This window comes from Odocoileus virginianus, chromosome 7 (genome assembly GCF_023699985.2).
Source record: "Odocoileus virginianus isolate 20LAN1187 ecotype Illinois chromosome 7, Ovbor_1.2, whole genome shotgun sequence".
Taxonomy (NCBI): domain Eukaryota; kingdom Metazoa; phylum Chordata; class Mammalia; order Artiodactyla; family Cervidae; genus Odocoileus; species Odocoileus virginianus.
This window is the reverse complement of record NC_069680.1, coordinates 14,176,002-14,197,400: the sequence shown is the minus strand read 5'-3', so window position 1 is coordinate 14,197,400 and position 21,399 is coordinate 14,176,002. Positions and strand designations below refer to the sequence as shown.

At 41.1% G+C, this 21,399-nt stretch overlaps 1 long non-coding RNA gene across 1 annotated transcript; it reads right to left on the bottom strand.

Moving 5' to 3' along the window:
- Positions 1-3,862: 3,862 nt before the first annotated feature.
- On the bottom strand, positions 3,863-16,491 carry LOC139035970 (uncharacterized). The gene is made up of 3 exons (XR_011488632.1): positions 16,437-16,491; positions 11,902-12,019; positions 3,863-5,371 (listed from the first exon to the last, which is right to left on the bottom strand). It is a non-coding gene; the product is annotated as an uncharacterized lncRNA (long non-coding RNA).
- Positions 16,492-21,399: the final 4,908 nt, after the last annotated feature.

Sequence of the window (21,399 nt, the reverse complement as noted above, 5' to 3'; positions counted from 1 at the left end):
ATCTAAAGAAGAAATCAACTCAATTAAAATTCTTCCATAAGATAGGAAAGAACATTTGTACCTCATTTTATGAGGCCAGCATAACACTGACACATTGATAAATGCATTACAAGAAAATAAAACTAGAGACTAGATGCAAAAATCCTTAACAGAATTTTAGCAATATATTATTAGGATAAAATATCATAACTATGTGTAATTTTATCTCATGAATGCAACAATGACTTAACATTCAAAAATCAACTGGTGGAAGTCGAAATATTAACAGATCAAGAAATAGATAATCTCAGCCAATGAAGCAAAAAGTATTTGACAAAATTCAAGTCATTCCTGATAAAACTCTCAGTCAACTAAAAATTGAAAGGACTTTTCCAAATGAATAATCAGCATCTACCAAAAATAAAAACAAGAAAATGCAAACAAATAAAAATTCTAGTAAGCAATGAAAAAAGACCAACTTATTTTGCCTGAGATTAAGAAACTTTCAGGGTGTCTACTCATACCTTCTTTCAATATTGGCATGGTTATCATAGCAAGTGTGAGGCCAGAAAAAGAATTTAAAATCATACATTGAAAAGGAAGAAGTAAAATTGTCTTTATTTGCATATTGCATGACTACATTTAGAAACTCTGAGGAATTTTCCAAAAAGTTACTAGGACTAATAAGTGACTTTAGCAATATCAGTGTCAACATGCAAAATACCTACTACCTGCCAGAGAAACCTCTTCTCTTTTAAAGGATCATGTGATTAAATTAGGCTCATCTGGATAATCGTTTTTTAAGGTAAATTGTTCAATACAATGTGACACATTCCCAGGAGTAAGATCTCGTCAAATTCAGATAAAACTACATACTTTCATAACTTCATAGCTGAAGCTGTCATTCACAAATAAAATTTCTTCTCTGGCTTCTACTGAGATGACAGAGTAACAATGTTTTTAAAATGCCCTAGATGTTTTTTGGTTTGGTTTAGAATAGGTGTAATCTCTTGGAAGGGTCTTTTGTGTAGCTAAAGACTCTGATCTCTTGATCTGTCTGAGGTTACAGCAAAAGCTTATGTAACTCCTGGGCATGCATGCTCAAGCATGTCTGACTTTTTGCGACCCTCTGTACTGTAGCCTGCCAGGCTCCTCTGTCCATGGGATTTCTCAGGCAAGAATACTGGAGTGGGTTGCCATTTCTTGCTCCACGTTGTATAACTACATCCTCAGCCTTTTCTCAATGTCAGCTTTCAGCAGGCATTTTTACACTGCATCATCTTTTGCCACCTTTTCCCACCATTATCAAGTCTTTGTTCCTTTTTGTTTAACAGTTTTTCACTCAATTTCGCTCTCTCTTCTCACATTTTTCTAGAAGTAGCACAAAGGAACAAGGCTGTACCTTCAACATTTTGCTGAAAAATCTTCTCAGCTAAATGTCCAAGTTCATCATTTATAGGTTTTGTTTTTCACATAACCCTGGCAGACAATTCTGCAAAATTTTCGGCCCCTATATACAGGTTTCCAATAACTCTGCTAGTTTCCAATAACATGTTTCATTTTTGGTATCTATTACTATGTCCTATTTCTATAAGAAGTCTTTCCAAGATAATCTAAGTTTTTTATATTATGCTCTTTAAAATTCTTCCAACAATTGCTTGATTTCACATTTTAAGTATTTGTTATGGCAGCACCCACCTCCAGGTTTCAAAATATGTTTTGGTTTTTTATTGCTACCTAAAAAGTTACCATGTGGGCTTCCCAGGTAATGCTACTGGTAAAAAACTAGCCTGCCAATGCAGAAGACATAAGAGACAAAGGTTCAATCCCTGGGTTGGGAAGATCCCCTGGAGGAGAGCATGGCAACCCACTCCAGTATTCTTGCCTGAAAAATCCCATGGACAGAGGAGCCTGGCAGGCTATAGTCCATGGAGATCACAGAGTCTGACACGACTGAAATGGCTTAGCACACAAAAAGTTGTCATACAAGGAGTTCAGCTCAGAGCTCTGTGATGACCTAGAGGGGTAGGGTCAGAGGGGAGGCAGGCTCAACAGGGAGGGGATATATGCATACTTATAGCTGATTCATGTTTTTGTACAGCAGAAATCAACACAGCCTTGTAAATCAATTATCCTCTAATTGAAATTTAAAAATACATATTTATGCAATAAAAAAAAAAGTTACCACAAACACAGCAGCTTAACACAATGCTCCTTTTATGTCTCACTGTTGTTCTTTAGGTCAGAAGCTCAAACAGACTTAACTGGGTTCTCTGCTGATGGTTTCATAAAGCCAAAATCAACATGAAGCTGGGCTTCTCTCTAGAAGTCCTGTAGAAGAATCTGCTTATAAGCTGATTCAGGTCATTGGAATATACTTGGGCTTGTAGGGCTGAAGGCCCTGATTCCTTGCTGGATGTTAGCCAGAGGTCACTCTAAGCTTCATGAGACTAACTTCTCAAGTGGCTCCTCCATCTTCAAACTAGCAAAAGCAAGTCAAATCCTTCTCATGCTTCAAATCTCTCTAATTTAATCCCTCTGCTACTCCCAAGACAGAGAAAATGCTCTGCTTTTAAAAGGTTCATGTGATTAAGTTAGGCCAAGCTGAATGGTCTTCATTTCGCCATATAACATATACAATATAATCATGGGAATGACATTTCAGGTTCACAGGTTCCATGCACACTCAATGGGGAGGGAATTCACAAGGCTGAGCTCCACTGAGGATCATTCTTAGAATTTAGCCAACCACAAATTTTTGTAGATGATATCAATGATGATTTTCTTAATTATACAGGTGCTTTCACAGTGGTTAAACCCATTAAACTACGTACTTCAAATAGATGCAGTTTATTGTTTGTAAATTTTATCTCAATTAAAGTTAAGATGGTTCACCTAGTATCATATTTAAGGATGAAATATTTTAAAAAATTCCCCCAATGTCAGAAGCAAGATTCAGATATACTCTATCACTCTGTATATTTAAGATCGTACTAGAAGTTCTAGCTAGTGCAACAAAGCAACAAAAAGACACAAAAGGTACAAAATTGGAAAAAAAAATATAAATATCATTTTATGCCAATGATATGATTGGATGTGAAAAGTCTCCACAGAATCTACAAACATGTTTAGAATTTATAAGCAAGTTTAGCAATGTTGCATGACTGAGATAATGATACCAAAATCAATAGATATACATTAACAAGAAAAATTTGGAAAAGAAAATCTTAAACACAAATTTCATTTACAGTAGCATTTTAAAATACCAGATATCTAAGAATAAAGAAATGTGCACAATTCTCTACACTGAAAGGAATAAAACATTAAAAAGAGAATTTAAAGACTTAGAGAAGATATATTATTTTCATGAAATATATTTAATTCCAATCAAAATCTCAAGTTTTCTTTTTTGGAAATTGGCAAGTTTATTATAAAGTTTATATTAAAATGCATGAAGTCTAAAATAACCTAGATAATTTTGAAGAAGAAATTTGGAGAATTTACCATATCTAATTGCAAGACTTCTTAAAATTGTGCTTATATTAATGTGCTATTATTGCAGGGCTAGAGAAATGAACCAATGGAGTAAAATAGAAAATCCAGAAACATATCACACATACACAGTCACTTGATTTACACTAAAGACATAATTTCAATTTAATGGGAGAATGATTGGTTTTTCTGTAATGAATAGCACTTGAGCAGTTAGATATTCAAATGGGAAAAATAAAATCTTAACCTTAATCCCTATCTATGCCATATCTAAATATTAATTCAAGAATAGGCCTAACGGGAAAAGCAAAATGCATAGAACTTCTAGAAAAGATATGGAAGAAATCTTTATCACCATGGAATAGGGAAAGATTTTTTAAACACAAGAGAATTGGACTTCAACAAATTAAAAACTTTATTCATCAAGAGTAAACACCAAGAGAATTAAAAGCAAACCATAGCTTGGAAGAAGAAATTTTCAATACATGTACCTGACAATCCAATGAGGAAAAGACAAGCAACCCAGAATTAAACAGATAGAAGTCATGAAAAGAGAGTTCACAAAGTTCAGTCAGTTCAGTCGCTCAGTCGTGTCTGACTCTTTGCAACCCCATGGACTCCAGCACGTCAGGCTTCCCTGTCCATCACCAACTCCTGGAGTTTACTCAAACTCATGTCCATTGAGTCAGTGATGCCATCCAACCATCTCATCCTCTGTCGTCCCCTTCTCCTCCCACCTTCAATCTTTCCCAGCATCAGGGTCTTTTCCATTGAGTCAGTTCTTTGCATCTGGTGGCCAAAGTATTGGAGTTTTAGCTTCAACATCAGTCCTTCCAATTAATATTCAGGACTGATTTCCTTCAGGATGTACTGGTTGGATCTCCTTGCAGTCCAAGGAACTCTCAAGAGTCTTCTCCAACACCACAAAAGCATCTATTCTTTTGCACTCAGTTTTCTTTATAGTCCAGCTCTCACATCCATACATGATCACTGGAAAAACCATAGCTTTGACTATATGGACCTTTGCTGGCAAAGTAATGTCTCTGCTTTTTAATATGCTGTCTAGGTTGTTCATAGCTTTTCTTCCCAAGGAGCAAGCATCTTTTAATTTCATGGCTGCAGTCACCATCTGCAGTGATTTTAGAGCCCCAAAAAACAGTCTCTCACTGTTTCTATTGTTACCCCATCTATTTGCCATGAAGTGATGGGACTGGATGCCATGGTCTTAGTTTTCTGAATGTTGAGTTTTAAGTCAACTTTTTTACTCATCAAGAGGCTTTTTAGTTCTTCTTCACTTTCTGCCATAAGGGTGGTATCATCTGCCTATCTGAGACTATTCATATTTCTCCCAGCAATCTTGATTCCAGCTTGTGCTTCATCCAGCCTGGCATTTCTCATGATGTACTCTGCATATAAGTTAAATAAGCAGGGTGACAGTATACAGCCTTGACGTACTTCTTTCCCGATTTGGAGCCAGTATGTTGTTCCATGTCCAGTTCTCACTGTTGCTTCTTGACCTGTATACAGATTCCTCAGGAGGCAAGTCAGGTGTTCTGATATTCCCTTCTCTTGAAGAATTTTCCACAATTTGTTGTGAGCCACATATTCAAAAGCTTTGGCATAGTCAATAAAGCAGAAATAGATGTTTTTCTAGAACTCTCTTGCTTTATGGATGATCCAATGGATGTTGGCAATTTGATCTCTATTTCCTCTGCCTTTTCTAAATCCAGCTTAAACATCTGGAAGTTCACAGTTCGCAAACTGTTGAAGCCTGGCTTGAAGAATTTTGAGCATTACTTTGCTAGCATGTGAGATGAGTGCAGTTGTGCAGTAGCTTGAGCATTCTTTGGCATTGCCTTTCTTTCAGTTCACAAAAGGGATCTCCAAATGGCCAATAGACCTAGGAAACAATGCTCAACATCAAGGTAAGGCAAATTTAAACCACAATGAGATTGCCAATACAAGCCCTCCAGAATGATTCAAATTGAAAAAACTGAAAATACCAAGTGTTGGGAGAATATGGAACTGGAACTCTCTCATACACTGCTTGCAGGACACTGATACTACCACTATGGAAAATTGGCACTATCTAAAGTTTAACATATGCTTACTCAGATCCAGCACCATCTCACAGGTAATCTTCCTGACCCAGGGAGGGAAACTGCATCTCCTGCATTGACAGGCAGATTCTTAACCACTAACACCACCTGGGAATTTTTCTAGGCATTTATCCAAAAGAAAAGAAAACATATGCCCATCAAAATACATATATGAAATGTTTATAGCAACTGCATCCACAACAGGTGAAATGTGACAGCAACCCAAATATCTTATCATGAGACGAACAGATAAACAAACTGTAGCGTATCTATATAGGCCTCCCAGGTGGCGCAATGGTAAAGAATCTGCCTGCCAGTTTAGGAGACACAAGAGACTTGGGTTTGATCCCTGGGTCAGGAAGATCCCCTGGAGAAGGAAATGGCAATCCATTCCAATATTCTTGCCTGGGAAATCCAATGGAAGAGGAGCCTGGTAGGCTACAGTCCATGAGGTCACAAAGAATCAGACATGACTGAGTGACTAGCACACAGAATATCTATGCAATGGAATAATTCAACCATAATCAAAAAAGGAGCAAACAACTGATACATGCAACAACATATATGAAGTTCATGAATTGCATTTTATAAAGTTTAAGCAATGGCAAAATAAATTAGCAATTGTAGATTCAGATTAATGCAGTTTTTCTTAGCCTTTTTTTCCTTTATTGCCCCCTCAACCCCTGTGACTGGAGCCTTTTAAGACAGTTTCTCCCTAAAACACTTCCCTCATTACATGTTAATATCACAGGCATACTGCATATCTGTTTATGCAATGATGGTCTTTTGGCAGGACACAAACCACTGTAATAGCCATGAGTTTTTTGCTTCTCCCCACCCCCAAGAACACTTGGTTGGTATCACCCAACTGAGAACATATGGACTACTAGTCCTCTCCAGCAAGTTGTTATCCGGGGAGGGGCATGAGAGAACTATCTGAGCCCTTGAAATTGTCTATGTTGTGATCTGAGTGGTGGTAACACAAACGTATACATATTTCCAAATAGGCACAGATATACTTATTTGGCCTCTGAAGACTAGTCCAATGTATCATACATCAATAAAAAAATAAAATAATAATAACAGTAAGAAGGAGAAGGAACAAGGATCCGGTTCTCTCTGTCTCGCAGCTCTGTTTCCTGAGGCTCTATTTTCAGGGCCTTCTCTGGTGGCTCAACAGTAAAAGAATCTGCCTGCAAGGCAGGAGACCCAGGAGACGTGGTTCGATCCCCAGGTCGAGAAGATCCTGTGGAGGAGGGCACTGTAACCCCCTCCAGTGTTCTTGCCAGGAAAGTGCCACAGAGGAGCCTGATGGGCTGTGGTTCAGGGGGCTGAAAACAGTCAAACAGGACTGCAGCGACTCAGCAGGCATGCACTCTGTTTCACACACTCTTCCATCGCAGCGGCAGGACGGAGCTGTGAGAATACAAATCTCGAAAATGCTGGCAGTCAGTCCAACAGAAAATATTAATAGGAATGTCTCTTTCTTCACAGTTAAAGCTAAAGTTCTGTTCTGATTCTCATTGGTCCAATCTGGGAAGATGTCCATTTCCTAAACTTGGATCCAAGAGGAGAGCGAAACTCTGATTGGTCAGACCTGAGTCTTAGGCTCACTTAAAAGTAGGGAGCCTCATTAACAACATTCAGACCAGATGGAACTAGACTCAGTGGAGGAAAGCAAGTGGACCAGAAGGGTGAAGGATGCTAGACAAAAGAGCTAATATGAAAATGAAAAATAAACCTCACCTGCCTTCACCTTGCACTGTCAAAACTTTTAACAGCAGGCTTTCTCAGGGGGCCGGCGTGCAGTTAGACAAAGGAGTCTCTTCCCCGGACCCCACGGCCAGGTGGGAAAGCTCTAGTACCAGGCTGAAATGGATTCAAATGCTTTGTTTGTCCAGCTCCTTGTTCCTTGAACTCTTAGAAACAGTCAGGAGCAGCAATCAGGAGAAACGTCTTCCCCATTAGGGCCCTGACTTTGGCCTTTGCTGGGAACCCAACTTTCTCTCAACTTCTGCTGTTCTTACAAGTCTCCCAACGAATTCCCCCACACTCCTCTCCTAAGCTTGCCTGTCTGCTGGCTTCTGCGACTGATTGCTGTGCTCTCAGTAAAAGTAAAAGTAAAAATATCATTTGGATTAAAAGGATAAGCAATCTTCAGAAAAGAGCAAAGAATGTTGAACCAGAGTCACGTCACATGGATTCTAGCCACTTTCACATAACTAAATCTCAGTTTCATCTTCTGTAAAATCTGGAAAGTGCTCTTTATGCTGTCTCACAGGGTTATGGTGGAAAGGAACACAGTATGGTTAGAACGGCTTTAGTGGAATTAGGGGAGGATTCTGGGCTTCAAGATCACAGCTGCTCCAAGATCAGGAACTGGCCCTGCTCCCTGGCACTATGGATTAAGCAATCCCATAAGACATAGCTTGCATTTCCCTATTTAGTAAACAGAACCATTGAACTCCTACCGCCTTCTCTTCCTCTCTGATTAGATAGATAGGCAGATGTCAGGTAACATTGGATATTCGCCTACTGAAATGTTAGATCTAGAAAAAGAGAAGTCCATAAGTCAAGAAGTCTGGTAAATCCAGTTCTTTGGTGCTTATGCTCAGATACTGAAATACCAGGAGTTCACAGGAAGAAGGTAGGTGGGGAACTCCAAGGTTGAAAGATCAAGGTCATTGACACCAGCACTTGAATCCGTCTCTCCCAATAATGTCCTTCTGATCTTCCCCTCTCATCCTGCATTACTGTGACATGTAGGGAGGGGGTAGAAATTTAAACAGATAATGGGGAAGTTTAACTAAAAGAGTGACTTTCAGTGTTAAATGATGAACCGGTTTGCCAGTGGGCTCTATATTAACAGAAATACAATTTCTTAGATCATTTGCCAACTGTCCATTTTAAATTAACCCAGAACCCAAAGAGGAATTCAATTACTTGAAAGACAGGTCATACATAGCAAATACTTCTGTAGTTGAAACCCAAAATCTGCCAGACATAGGTGAGATCTTTACAATCATCTCACCTTTACCTGTAAATACATTTTTATAAGTATTGGAAATCACACTTAAATGTGGGAGGTGGCATTAAAGTAAGATCAATGATTGAAGGGCAGCAGGTCAGAGAGGAAAAAGGAACAGCCGTGACCTTGCCTCTTGCTTCCCAAAAGTACAACTGTGCTCCTGTAGGAGACACCCCTGCCTTTAGAGCCAGACAGACTTATGCTCTGGAAGCTTGAGTCACTGCATCACACACTCTGAGAGCCTGCCCCTAGCGGCCTCTAGGGCAGTAATCCACAACCTTCCACCGGAGATGACTGTGGGAGGTTTTATGAAATGAATAAAATCCTGTACCCTAGGATGGATGTGGGCATGTGGGTTGGAGGATGAAGAGAAGGCAATTTAACTGCAAAGCTTGAGTTTAATATAGAGATGAGTTTTCTCCGTGTACTCTAATCTGTCTTCATTTCCAGCATGGAATCTGCTACAGACTTCTAAGTTGCCATTGGGGACAGGAACTAAAGTGGAACATGAACCAGAAACTAGAATGAATATCCTCATTTGCTAAATCCCACAGTGAATCCAAATATTAACTTTCTAATTGAATTGAAAGTTTTTTAAAACCAGTGAACCAGCTCAAATTGGAACTGAACCTATATATTCTCTAAAACTACTAAATGGAAAACAGCTACTAAAAGGAAAAAAATAAAAAGAAATTTAAGAAGTCACAGAGGCTTTCTATCTTCCCAAAAGAAATAAAAGCAACTATTCACACAGACTTTCAGGAAAATGTTCACAGTAGCACTATTTGGAAAAGCCAAAACCTGGAAACAATTCAAATGTCCATCAAATGATGGAACAAAATGTAGTATATCAATATGGTGGCTTATTTATTTTAGCAATGAAGAGAAACAAAACACTGACACATGCTACAATATGCATGAGCCTCAAAAACATTATACTAAATGAAAGAAGTCAGATACAAAAGACCACATATTGCACAGTTCCACTTATATGGTTATCCAAAAACTGGCAAAGCCATAAAGAGAAATTAGCATTGCGGTTACCTGGGGCTGGGGATCTTTTGGGGTGATGGAAATGTTCTAGAATTGCATTGTGGTGGTATTTGCATAACCCTGTACATTTACTAGAAATCTATTCATTATTCCCCTTTCAAAAGTCTCATAACCAATGGATAATGTCTCAGATTGCTGATTCCTTCATTTGTTTGCAAATATATGTCTAGAAATGCCTTGGTCCATTGCCCCTGCCCATCAATTCCATGAATACCCAGCTATAGAAAAGACATATTGGAGAAGCAATTTACAACAGTTTTCCAATGGCCATGGCTTTTAGTAAAATGCCCATTCCTCGTATCACCAAAGTGGCCATATAAGTATCTCTCAGGCTCAGTCTCTGTGATTGGTCCAAGGGGTGGCCATAAAATCCAAACCCATTAATTAGAGTCTTGCCCTATGATTTTTGTAATTGGAAACTGGAAGCATTTTCCTCCAGCCCAAAACTGGAATATGCAAGTTCAGAGCTCCCCAGTGGCATTTTCACTGCCTCCTAGTCCATTTGCAACAGAAAATGAAACAATGCATAGAGAAACTTGGGCTTCCCAGGTGGCACGGTGGTAAAGAAACTGCCTGCAATGCAGGAAATGCAGAATCATCTGCATTGTAGGTTCAATCCCTAAGTAGCGAAGATCCCCTAGAGGAGGAAATGGCAATCCAGTCATCTTTCCTGGAAAATCCCATGGACCAAGGAGACTGGAGGGCTGAAATCCATAAAGAAGCGGACATGCCTGAGCAACTGAGCACACACAGAGAAATTCAAACAAGAAAACTAGTGAGCAAGAGACTAAGTGCATCCAATTTCAGAAAGCAAAGCAAACTTCATGTCAGCTCCACCCCTGCCTCCTCCGAATTTAGGTTATATTTGCCAATTATTCTGCCTCCACTCCAACCCACCCCCTATTTTGCTTAAGTCAGTTTGACTTAGGATTCTGTTACTAGTAAATAAACCACCAGAGACAGAAAGAGAACTCAAGGTGACCTCTCTTATGGAAGCTCTTCTGTAATCCTTTTTTACTGATAACAATTACTCAACCCCAATACATTCAGCTAATGCTTTCTTGTGTTGACCCCATGGCTGAGATCCAGTGCTCACCTACCATACACAACAGCACAGATCAGCAAACATTTTCTACAGAAGTCCAAAAAGTAGATATTTCAGGCTGTGTGGACTATTGGGTCTCCATCACAGCTGCTTAACCCTTCCATTACAGTGTGAAAACAATATAAATGAGTATAGCTGTGTTCCAATAAAACTTTATTTACGAAAAAAGGTGCTGGGTCAAAGTTGACCCTCAGGCCATAGTCTGCCAACCCCTGCTCAATAGGATTTTATCTATTTATTTGACCACAGTTTCCCAGAATTGAATTAATCACAATCCTTAGTTCATAACACACTATCACCATGATAGTGATGATAGTCCTTTTTCATTAGAGTTATGGATTGATTTTAATAATATAATGAAGACTAGTGAACTCAATACACACTCAAGATCTGGAACATTATTAACAAAATTGACCTAGGTCTGGTGATCAACCCGAGAGTTTGCATTTCTAGGCAGAGGGAACATGTGGGCAGTAACATGAAGACAGGGAACCATATTGTTCCTTTCTGAGCGTGGCTTGGCTGAAGTGTACAGTGAAGTATGGTAAACAATAGAAAGTTAACCAGGACGGGAAGTCTAGTCCCAGGCAGTAAAACGTTGCCCAAACATTGCTTGATATGTGATAAACATATATAAAGTATATTTTTCTGACTATTTCTTGGAGAACTACTAAAAAGACCAGCCAAGCCAAAATTATTCTTCCTGGGGAGCCTGAAACTTGAGAACTTGAGTGGAAATGTATCTTTAAGAAACTGAAAAGTGAAGATTTTCAACAGGCCAGTCAGTTCAGCTGCAGAGTAACTCATCCTCTAATTCTATCAGACTCTGGCTGTCAGAAGTGCCAGACAAACTTAGGCACAGGTGAGATCTGAGTCGGGGCACCACCCTGGGCAGCCAGACGGTGGTGGGAATGGTGTGGAAGTGCTGACTCAGGTCAGGTCACCTGCAGACCTGCAGATGTTAGATGAGGAGCAGGAAGCCACCATTGCCCCCTCTGTGGGGTGAGAAGAGAATGGGGGCACCCTTGTGAACTCTGGCCTCCCCACATGTGGTTCTCATTAGTGCAAATCACCCAGCCCAGAATTCTGGTTCTCCCTCTGTGCCCTTCCCCATCACTTTAAATAGATGTGACCATGTGACTCACATTGCCCAATGGAAGTGAGGCTGTGGACGTTACACATGTTGCTTCCAAGTAACAACCTCAAGAGCCAGGATACAGTTCACCCATTTGTCTTCTTGTTGCCGAGGTGACCGTAGAAGCTCTGTTGAGACAGAGTCTGTCAGCCCTAGTCCCTGAGTGGCCAAGGAAGCACTCTTCTGACTTACACTAGACTTTAATATAAGCCAGAAATAATCCCTTTTACCATTAATCCATGAGCTAGGAGCTTTGCTTTTGTCTAATCAATTAAGAATAACCTAGACCAGGGTCAATAAACTACACTGGCAGGTGAAAATCAGCTCACAAAGCCTGCTTTTGTAAACAACCCTACACAGCTCCCCTGGTCCCCCACACTCACTTCATTTATGTATTGTCTACAGCTGATTTCACACATTAAGGGCAGGTCCAGTAGTTGTGACAGATACCAAGCAGCCCAAAATATTCACTGCTCTGCCCCTTACAGAAAACGTTCACTGACCTCTGACCTAAACAATCCTGACCGAAATACCCTTTAAACTGGAACCCCAGGCACGATGATCAATCCAGGGAGCCTGTCCACACTCCCCCACCTCCTCTTTCTTCATTCCACTCTGTCCTTCTCCCCCACACCCCTGCACTGTGGGTCCTCGATCTTTCAAGAAAAGATTTGCTATCAGTTGATCTATTTCTGTTTTATTGATTATGCCAAAGCCTTTGACTATGTGGATCACAATAAACTGGGGAAAATTCTGAAAGAGATGGGAATACCAGACTACCTGACCTGCCTCTTGAGAAACCTATTGCAGGTCAGGAAGCAACAGTTAGAACTGGACATTGGAACTAGACTGGTTCCAAATAGGAAAAGGAGTATGTCAAGGCTGTATGTTGTCACTTTGCTTACCTAACTCATATGCAGAGTACATCATGAGAAACGCTGGGCTGGAGGAAGTGCAAGTTGTAATCAAGATTGCCAGGAGAGATATCAATAACCTCAGATATGCAGATGACACCACCCTTGTGGCAGAAAGTGAAGAGGAACTAAAAAGCCTCTTGCTGAAAGTGAAAGAGGAGAGTGAAAAAGTTGGCTTAAAGCTCAACATTCAGAAAACTAAGATCATGGCATCCAGTCCCATCACTTCATGGGAAATAGATGGGGAAACAGTGGAAACAGTGTCTGACTTTATTTTTCTGGGCTCCAAAATCACTGCAGATGGTGACTGCCGCAGTGAAATTAAAAGACGCTTACTCCTTGGAAGGAAAGTTATGACCAACCTAGACAGCATATTGAAAAGCAGAGACATTACTTTGCCAACAAAGGTCCATCTAGTCAAGGCTATGGTTTTTCCAGTGGTCATGTGTGGATGTGAGAGTTGGACTGTGAAGAAAGCTGAGTGCCGAAGAATTGATGCTTTTGAACTGTGGTGTTGGAGAAGACTCTTGAGAGTCCCTTGGACTGCAAGGAGATCCAACCAGTCCATCCTAAAGGAGATCAGTCCAGGTGTTCATTGGAAGGACTGATGTTGAAGCTGAAACTCCAATATTTTGGCCACCTCATGCGAAGAGTTGACTCATTGGACAAGAATCTGATGCTGGGAGGGGTTGGGGGCAGGAGGAGAAGGGGATGACCGAGGATGAGATGGCTGGATGGCATCAGCAACTTGGTGGACCTGAGTTGGGTGAACTCTGGGAGTTGGTGATGGACAGGGAGGCATGGTGTGCTGCAATCCATGGTGTTGCAAAGAGTCGGACACGACTGAGAGACTGAACTGAACTGAACTGAACTGATCAAACCTTGGTAGGAAACCCATTTGAGGAAGAATGTGAACCTCTTCTAGGAACATTAGGTCATGGCTTTAAAACTACAGACCCTGCTGAAGAAGGCGTCCATGAACAGGTGGTGTAATTGCAGCCTGGCGTGCAGCCTTTGGGATGGCATTAGCGAGAGATCTTTAGTGTGTGGACTTTGTGGGTTCCATTCCACCCATGGTCAACATCTCAGCGATTCCCATGGTGGCAGTCACCCTGGTCACAGTCCACAGACCTGGCCCCCAGTTTGTGCCACCTGAAGAACCTATGGACAAGATGGGTCCTGGGCACCTGATCCCTCAGTAACAACGGCTGGGCAGGGTCTGGGGACCTAGCCTGGAGGCCACTGCCCACTGAGATCTGCCTCTTCGACTGGCACTCGCAGGAGGACCCAGACTGGGTCCTGGACCAGTGCTCCCGGGAAGGGTAGCCAGCCCACACAGGTACCCTCATCCTCTTAGCCAAGGCCTGGACCTCGGAGGATGAAAGTCGAGCCGTGGGACCTTGAACAAGTAAAATGAGGGGCAATTTGTTAAGTGTTGAAAGACACAAGAAGGCATGGAGTCAGAATTTAATTCCTCCCCTTTTCTTTCTTATATAATTCTCAAGGCTATGACCTTTAAGAGTATTACACCTTTAGATAAAAAGTTGCAGAACAGAGAGCAACATTTGATTTGATGTCGTTTACAGGAAAATTGTAACCTGCCCATGACCTTACCTACATGGATAGCCGCAAGAAGGACGAAGGACATATCTTATACCAAGAAGTTTGCAACAACTAGCCACACCAATTTCCATCTTTTCTATAGAAAGGCTTTGCTGGAAGCCTTGGAGGAGTTGGGGTTTTAAGGCATAAGCCACCTGTCTCCTTGTATGTCTCTGCAATAAACTTTTCTCTGCTTCCAGCTCCAAGATTTCTGTGTTGTTTGGCCTCACTGTGGGTTGAGTCCATGGAATGCATTCAGTAACAGTGGAAGGATTGTTTTGAGGAGAAGGTAGGAGTTCCTCTAAAGTTCCCTTAAGTGACATCATGCAGGTGACTGCTGTCTATCTATGCAAGCCTGAGAAGTCCTAGGAGGAACTTGTAACAGGCATCTTTCAAAATCTCCCTTATATACCTCTAAAATAGCAACATTCCGTTCCGTCACAGTTTCATCCACCAAGAACACAGTTAAGGACTTAGGAGTAAACCAAAATGGCTTCAGGGCAGCCACAAAATGGACATTTTAAATCCAATATATTAAAATACAAGGAATTTACACTTCCCAGGTAATGCAGTGATTTAAAAAAATCTGCCTGCCAATGCAGGAGATGTGAGAGATGTGGGTTTGATCCCTGGGTCAGGAAGATCCCCTGGAGTAGGAAATGGCAAAATGGCAACCCAGTCCAGTATTCTTGCCTGGAGAATCCCCATGAACAGAGGAGCCTGGCAGGCTACAGTCCATGGGGTTGCAAAAAACTGGACATAACTGAGTGACTATGCACACAAACAAAATTAAGTGAGTGGTTACACATGCACACACAGGGAACTTACATCAAGTCAATTGACTAAGTTAACATACAATTCTAACTTGAGGCTTATAAGATCGCCATCAAGAATCAACTCACAAAAATTCCCTCACTATCTCCACCCATTCATTTACTATCCATCCATTCATTTATTTATTCAACAACACTCTTGTATTTTCAAATACCACTTAACATTTATAGAACAACATGTAATCTAACACACCCACATACTTGAGCTGGCTTCTACAGTAAACACTGAGATGAGTGAGACTCTGTCCAGCCCTCAAGGGAATGATAACACACTGGGAATGCAGGACTGTCAACTACAGACCCTGACTCGAGGCAGAATGAGGGGAAGTATTTAAAAGGTAGGAGACAGTTCCTATTGGAAAATAGTGGAGGAACAAGTCTGGCTTAAAGATCTGAGCAGAACCTGGCAAGGCAGAACACAGGCAGCAGTTAGGAGGGAGAAAGCAAGCAGAACAATCTGGAAAGGAAAGCCAGGTGGATACAAGATCACAAGAATGCTGGCACATTCCCCACACCTAGACCATAGTACTCAGGAGCTTCCTCCACACCCCTCCACTTCACTTTTCACCTGCAGTCTAACAGACCCTTGGAGATATAAATCTGTTCACTCATGCCCCTGCTTAAGACCTTTCAGTGATTTCTGCCACTGTGAGAGTTTTAGACCAGGCCAGAGAGCCTAGGGAGGAGGTGTCCCCGCTTGTCTGTGGCCTTGCTCATGTCAAGCACCAGCATCTCACTAGACCAGCCATGACCCTTCTTTTCAGCCAGCCCCTCACATCCTTGGGCCTTGGGGCCATTTAGTACAGGAATAAATCTCTTTGCCCTTCATAAACCCCAAAAGCATGCCTGACAGTATAATACAGTGCATGTGCTATTAATAACATTTAGGTATCAGCCTCCATGCTTTCCATTTAGAGGACAAAAATAAAGCCAAGCAGGCATTGAGCCCCAATAAGGGCTCAATGAATTCCACATGCTCCAATCTTGGAGGTAAGGAAGAGCACCACATCTGAGAAAGAGTTCTAACCTAAAGAGTGAAATCATTTTAAGTCTGGATGTTTAAAAGAATGCATGCCTATTTGAAAAACCGGGCTAAATACTAGTTCCCCAGAGCTTCCTCACTCATCACATCTTCCTCTGAGGCTGAATGCCCCAGAAACTTGTTTGTGTTCATAAACATCCCCACCAACCCTCACCTCCGCCTGCTGCCCTCATCCTGAATCTTGCTGAGCAGAGCGCCTCTTCTTCCAGCCCAGGCAGAAGAGCATTGACTCAGGTGGGGAAGAACAGATGTTCTTAAAATCAAATATCTGGTTTCATGCAAATAATGTCAGAAATAGACAATGAGAGAACCATGGAGGAAGTGCAATCGACACATAAACCTTGTTTCTAAAACAAATTTCTAAGCCACCCACAGGCCTGAAGTGAGCATCCAGGAGTGTGACTCAGATGCAGCCTGAGATGTAAGCAAAATACTCAACTGCCTGAATTACACTTGTTTCAGGGATACCAAGAAGTTCTCCCCACTCTCAAACGGCAAGACGATCCTAAGGCCAAAGCACTAGAAATTTTACTATTAGAAATTCACTTCTTTGGACTTATGTTCTCTAGTCTACTTTTAAAAGATGAAGGAGAGAGCTGGTCATTCTTAAGCAAGATAAAACACTAAGCTGAAATCATACAAAATGTTAGATAATGGTAATAATAAAATTTTATGTTGATCTAGCATGTGATAGCTTCTAAATTTCCTGGGAAGTAGTTAGAATAAGCACTCTTTATCCAAAATTTTACTGATAAGGAAACTAAAATTCAAGGTGGCAGTATGACTTGTTCAAAGACATGAAACATGAATTGCAGAGACAGAACTGAAGCAGGTCTCCAGACTCCTAACACACTGCCTTGTAGTGGTGACAGCAATGGCAGAGTCAAAGTGGGTGTGTCTTCAAATCACTAAATAATTTCCATCAACACTTTTTTGATCTATATAAAGTTTCTCCTAAATGTTGATGAAGTTCACTGCAGGATGCTTGGGAGTTTAGCAAAACTCAAACTAAATATGAGGTAAACACATTATACCTACAATAGATTAAGCAGGACATTGGCAACCCTGAGAGGTCACACTTTCCATGTGAAACAGAGCTTACTTTGAACACAGAAAGAGCAATGACCCCAAAGACTAACGACCCAGGCATCTTATTATAGCCTTCCTCACTCATGTACTAGCCAACCACTCACATCAAACACCAGTCCATCATATCACCGTATCTGCACAGACAAATATCAGGCTCTTCAAATGGTCCTGCTGAAGTCTCACTCTTTGATTTCAGTTAATGAGAGAAGCACTCAACACAGGTCTCTCAAAGAAATAATCCTCAGATATGTTCCTCAAGAATCCCACTGTCAAATGAAAAATGACAAAATCAAAATATTTATGGCATATATTTGACAACAAAACCTGGAAACAATCCAAAGATCATCAATGAGTAGGTGGAAAAACAAGCTGTATTATTTCCTTACTATGGAATACTACTCAGCAGTATAAATGAAAGCACTGATACAGACCACATAGATGATCTTAGATGCATTATGCCAAGTGAAAGAAGCCACACACAAAACAACAACAACAACAACAACAAAAACTGTAGGCCTGTATTCTAATATGGGCTCCATGTGCAAAAACAGAGATTCAGAAAGATTAAAAACTCTTCGGAAAGGTTGGACTCAACCTTCAGGGGACCCATTTGCAGAGCTAATAGCTCACAAGAGAAGACAATATGCAAAAATCAGAAGATTCAGGTAAAACAGTCTTTAAGTCTTCCACCCTGAGCAATCCCAGAGCACAATTAGGTATGAAAATCAGGCAGCGGTCCACAACAGCCATGCAAGATAGTCTTTGCTACTGTCAACTCATATTGATCCAGCTTAAAAGCCCAGAACTACAATTATGCCTTGACCATAAACTGTAACTTGTCATGGTCAGTAACTAATACTAAGAAAATCTTCTGAACAAATAAATAGATCTTAATTTTCCATCTCAGAGTGACTGTTGTTATTTTTATTTAAGGTAATTTGAATTCAAAGGCAGTCACAGAAAACAAAGATAGAAAAAGAAACCCTATTACAATTCATTTTTTAAAATGTATCAGAAATTACAAGAAGTAACTCAACCATTTTGGCTAAAATAAGGCTAAGCCAGACCTTGGATGCAGCCCAGGTTCAATATACCTGCTGTCCTTAATCTGTTTTTTAAAAATTTCCTTTAAGAAAGAAACTTTGTTCTTGGCATCATTAGAGTATGCTGGTCCCTTAACCTGGCCTCAGCCCAGCACTTTCCAAGCACTTTCCATCAAATGGAAAATGGCACTAAATGTAGTCTTTTTTGAGCTGCAAATACAGTCAATCCAGCACAGTTTATATTAAGCATCTGCTCAACTGGATACAGTAGGGGATACAAGCCCTCAAGAACCTTATACACTTATCACCTCATACATGGAACAGTGTGTGTTAGTTGCTTAGTCGGGTCTGACTCTTTATGATCCCACGGCCTATAGCCTGCTAGCCTCCTCTGTCCGTTGAATTCTCCAGGCAAGAATACTGGAGTTGCCATTCCCAGCACTGGGCTGCCATTCCCTTCTCCAGGGGATCTTCCCAACCCAGGGATCAAACCGGGATCTCCTGCATTGCAGGCAGATTCTTTATCCTATGAGCCACCAGGGAAGCCCCTGAGCCAGCATGCAACACCTTTCTTCAAAGAGAAAATGAAGAAAAATAATATAAACCCAAGCACTAAACTTTCACAAGAAGGTAAGAATATTGAGTTTAAAACCAATGATTACCAAGCTTTATTGCACCTCAGAATCACTTAGGATGCTGGTTAAAAATTCAACCTCCTGAAACCCACTTATGGAAGCTCTGTGTCTGTTAGGTAAGAAGTAGATCTCAAGAATCATTTTTTTTTTTTAACAAGCCTCCCATAGCTCCAGTCATTTTGATGCTAATGGTCCCAGACCACATACTATAGTCCTCCACTACCTAGTGTTTCTGTAGGTGAGAGGATCACTGTCAAGAATGATCAGGAAGGGTTGTGCAAAGAGGCCAAGCATCATTACATTAAGTTAGAAGTGTTTCTCTTAGGAAACCAAATAAAACAACAGAGGGCCTGACAAAAAGAACACAAGGAAACACCCCCTCCTTTCTCATTGCCACCAGTTTCAAACACTGGAATCTCTGGTCTCATTGCTTTGATAAAGATGTCCATGATATGGGAAAGGTCAGTCTCTGGGCCTGCAGCTAAGAAAATATTTGCACTAGGAACATGATGGTCAAGAGAAAGGCCACGTAGGAGCCCTGAAGGGCAGGTCTGTGGTTAGCAGATGCCACTGCTGGTTTGCTGCTGGGTGGAGCTCCCCTTGGGTTTTGGCTTTGAATGAGGAAAGTCCCCAGGAGGCCCACGTAATTTGTGGGAACCACTCTGGAGGTTCTCCACAGGCTCTGGGAGAGACAGAGAAGGTTAGAGGGATGCTGAAATGGCTCCCAAGGATGCCAGCAGCCGTCTTCTGCACTGGGATCAACTCAGTGGCTCTCTCTGGGCCCTCCCTCTTGCCTTGACATTTCCCTGGCAATGGACCCATGAGAATTGGCAGGAAAATGATTTCCCTATAGAAGTTGACCTGGAAGATCTCCACACAAAGGGAAGAAAGGAGAAATCAAGGCGAAAATTCTGGAAATAGGACTTCCCTGGTGGCATAATGGATAAGAATCCACCTGCCAATGCGGGGACCATAGGTTCAATCCCTGGCCTGGGAAAGTTCCACAAGCTGTGGAGCAGCTAAGCCCGTGAACCACGGTTGCTGAGCCCACGCTCTAGAGCTCCTGAGTCACAGCTCCCGGACCCGCAAGCTGCAAATACTGAAGTCCATGTGCCCAGAGCCTGTGCTCTGCGACCAGAGAAGCCTCCGAAACGAGGAGACCGGGCACTGCAAGGAAGAGTAGCCGCCGATCAGTGCAGCTAGAGAAAGCCCACGGGCAACAACGAAGACCCAGTGCGGGCAAAAATAAACAAATAAACAAAGATTTTGCTGAGAGTTGAAGCTAAAAGAAGAGAGGCAACCTGACAGCTTCCGTCCTGGCAAAGGAAATTTGAACACATGTGGTTTCACTTCGGAATATTTCTGTGGCATTCTGGTTTCAGGCTACGTGAACTGCCAATCAAAATGAGTAAAAATAGCATGAATAAAATGCTTAAAACCGTGTCTGTGGTTAAATGAACTCCCATGAATCAGTGGATCTTAATTTTCGCCCTACACAGGAATACCCCAGGAGCTTTAAAGCACTTATACCTGGATCCCACTTCCAAAAAAAATGATTTAATCAACCTGAGGTGTGGCTGGGTATCACGAAAAATGTAACTATCTTATTCAGCTCAAATAACCCTGCAAGTATCCTAAGCTCCATTTCATGGGGGAGAAACCAATATCTTAGGTTAAGAGATTCATCCAAAAGTGTTCACTTACCATATGAGTAACATAAAAGGGACTCAAACTGGGGTTTTTTTCTCTGCATCTAGGATTCTGTTTGTTTTGTTCTGTTTGTTGATTTATTTTTATATTCCACACATAAGTGAAATCATAAGGTATTTGTCTATCTGATTTTTTCCATAAGGTCTCTCAAACTCACCTTAAATTTTTTAATTCTTTTTTCTTTTTCCTATTTTTCTGTTCAGCTAAATCATCTTCACCTCTCTTCCAGCTTGCTGACCTATTCCTCTGTATCATCTACTCTACTATTGCTTCCTTCTAGTGTATTTTTTACTTCGGTTATTATATATTTCAGCTGTTTTGTTTTTCTTTATATTTTCCAACTCTTTGGTAAACTCCTTACTGTTTGTCTGTTTTTCTCCTGTGTTCATTGAGCATACTTATGATCATTACCTTGAACCCTTTATCAGGTATCTTGCTTATCTCTTTTTCATTTAATTCTTTATCTGAGATTTTGTCTTGTTTCTTTGTTTGGAACATGTTCCTCTGTCACCTTATTTTGTCTAATTCTCTACGTTTATGTATGTTATTAGGTAGGTCAGTTACATTTCCTGATCTTGGAGAGGTGGCCTTATGTAGCATGCACCTCGTAGGGCCCGGAAGCACACTGCCCTCTGGTCAC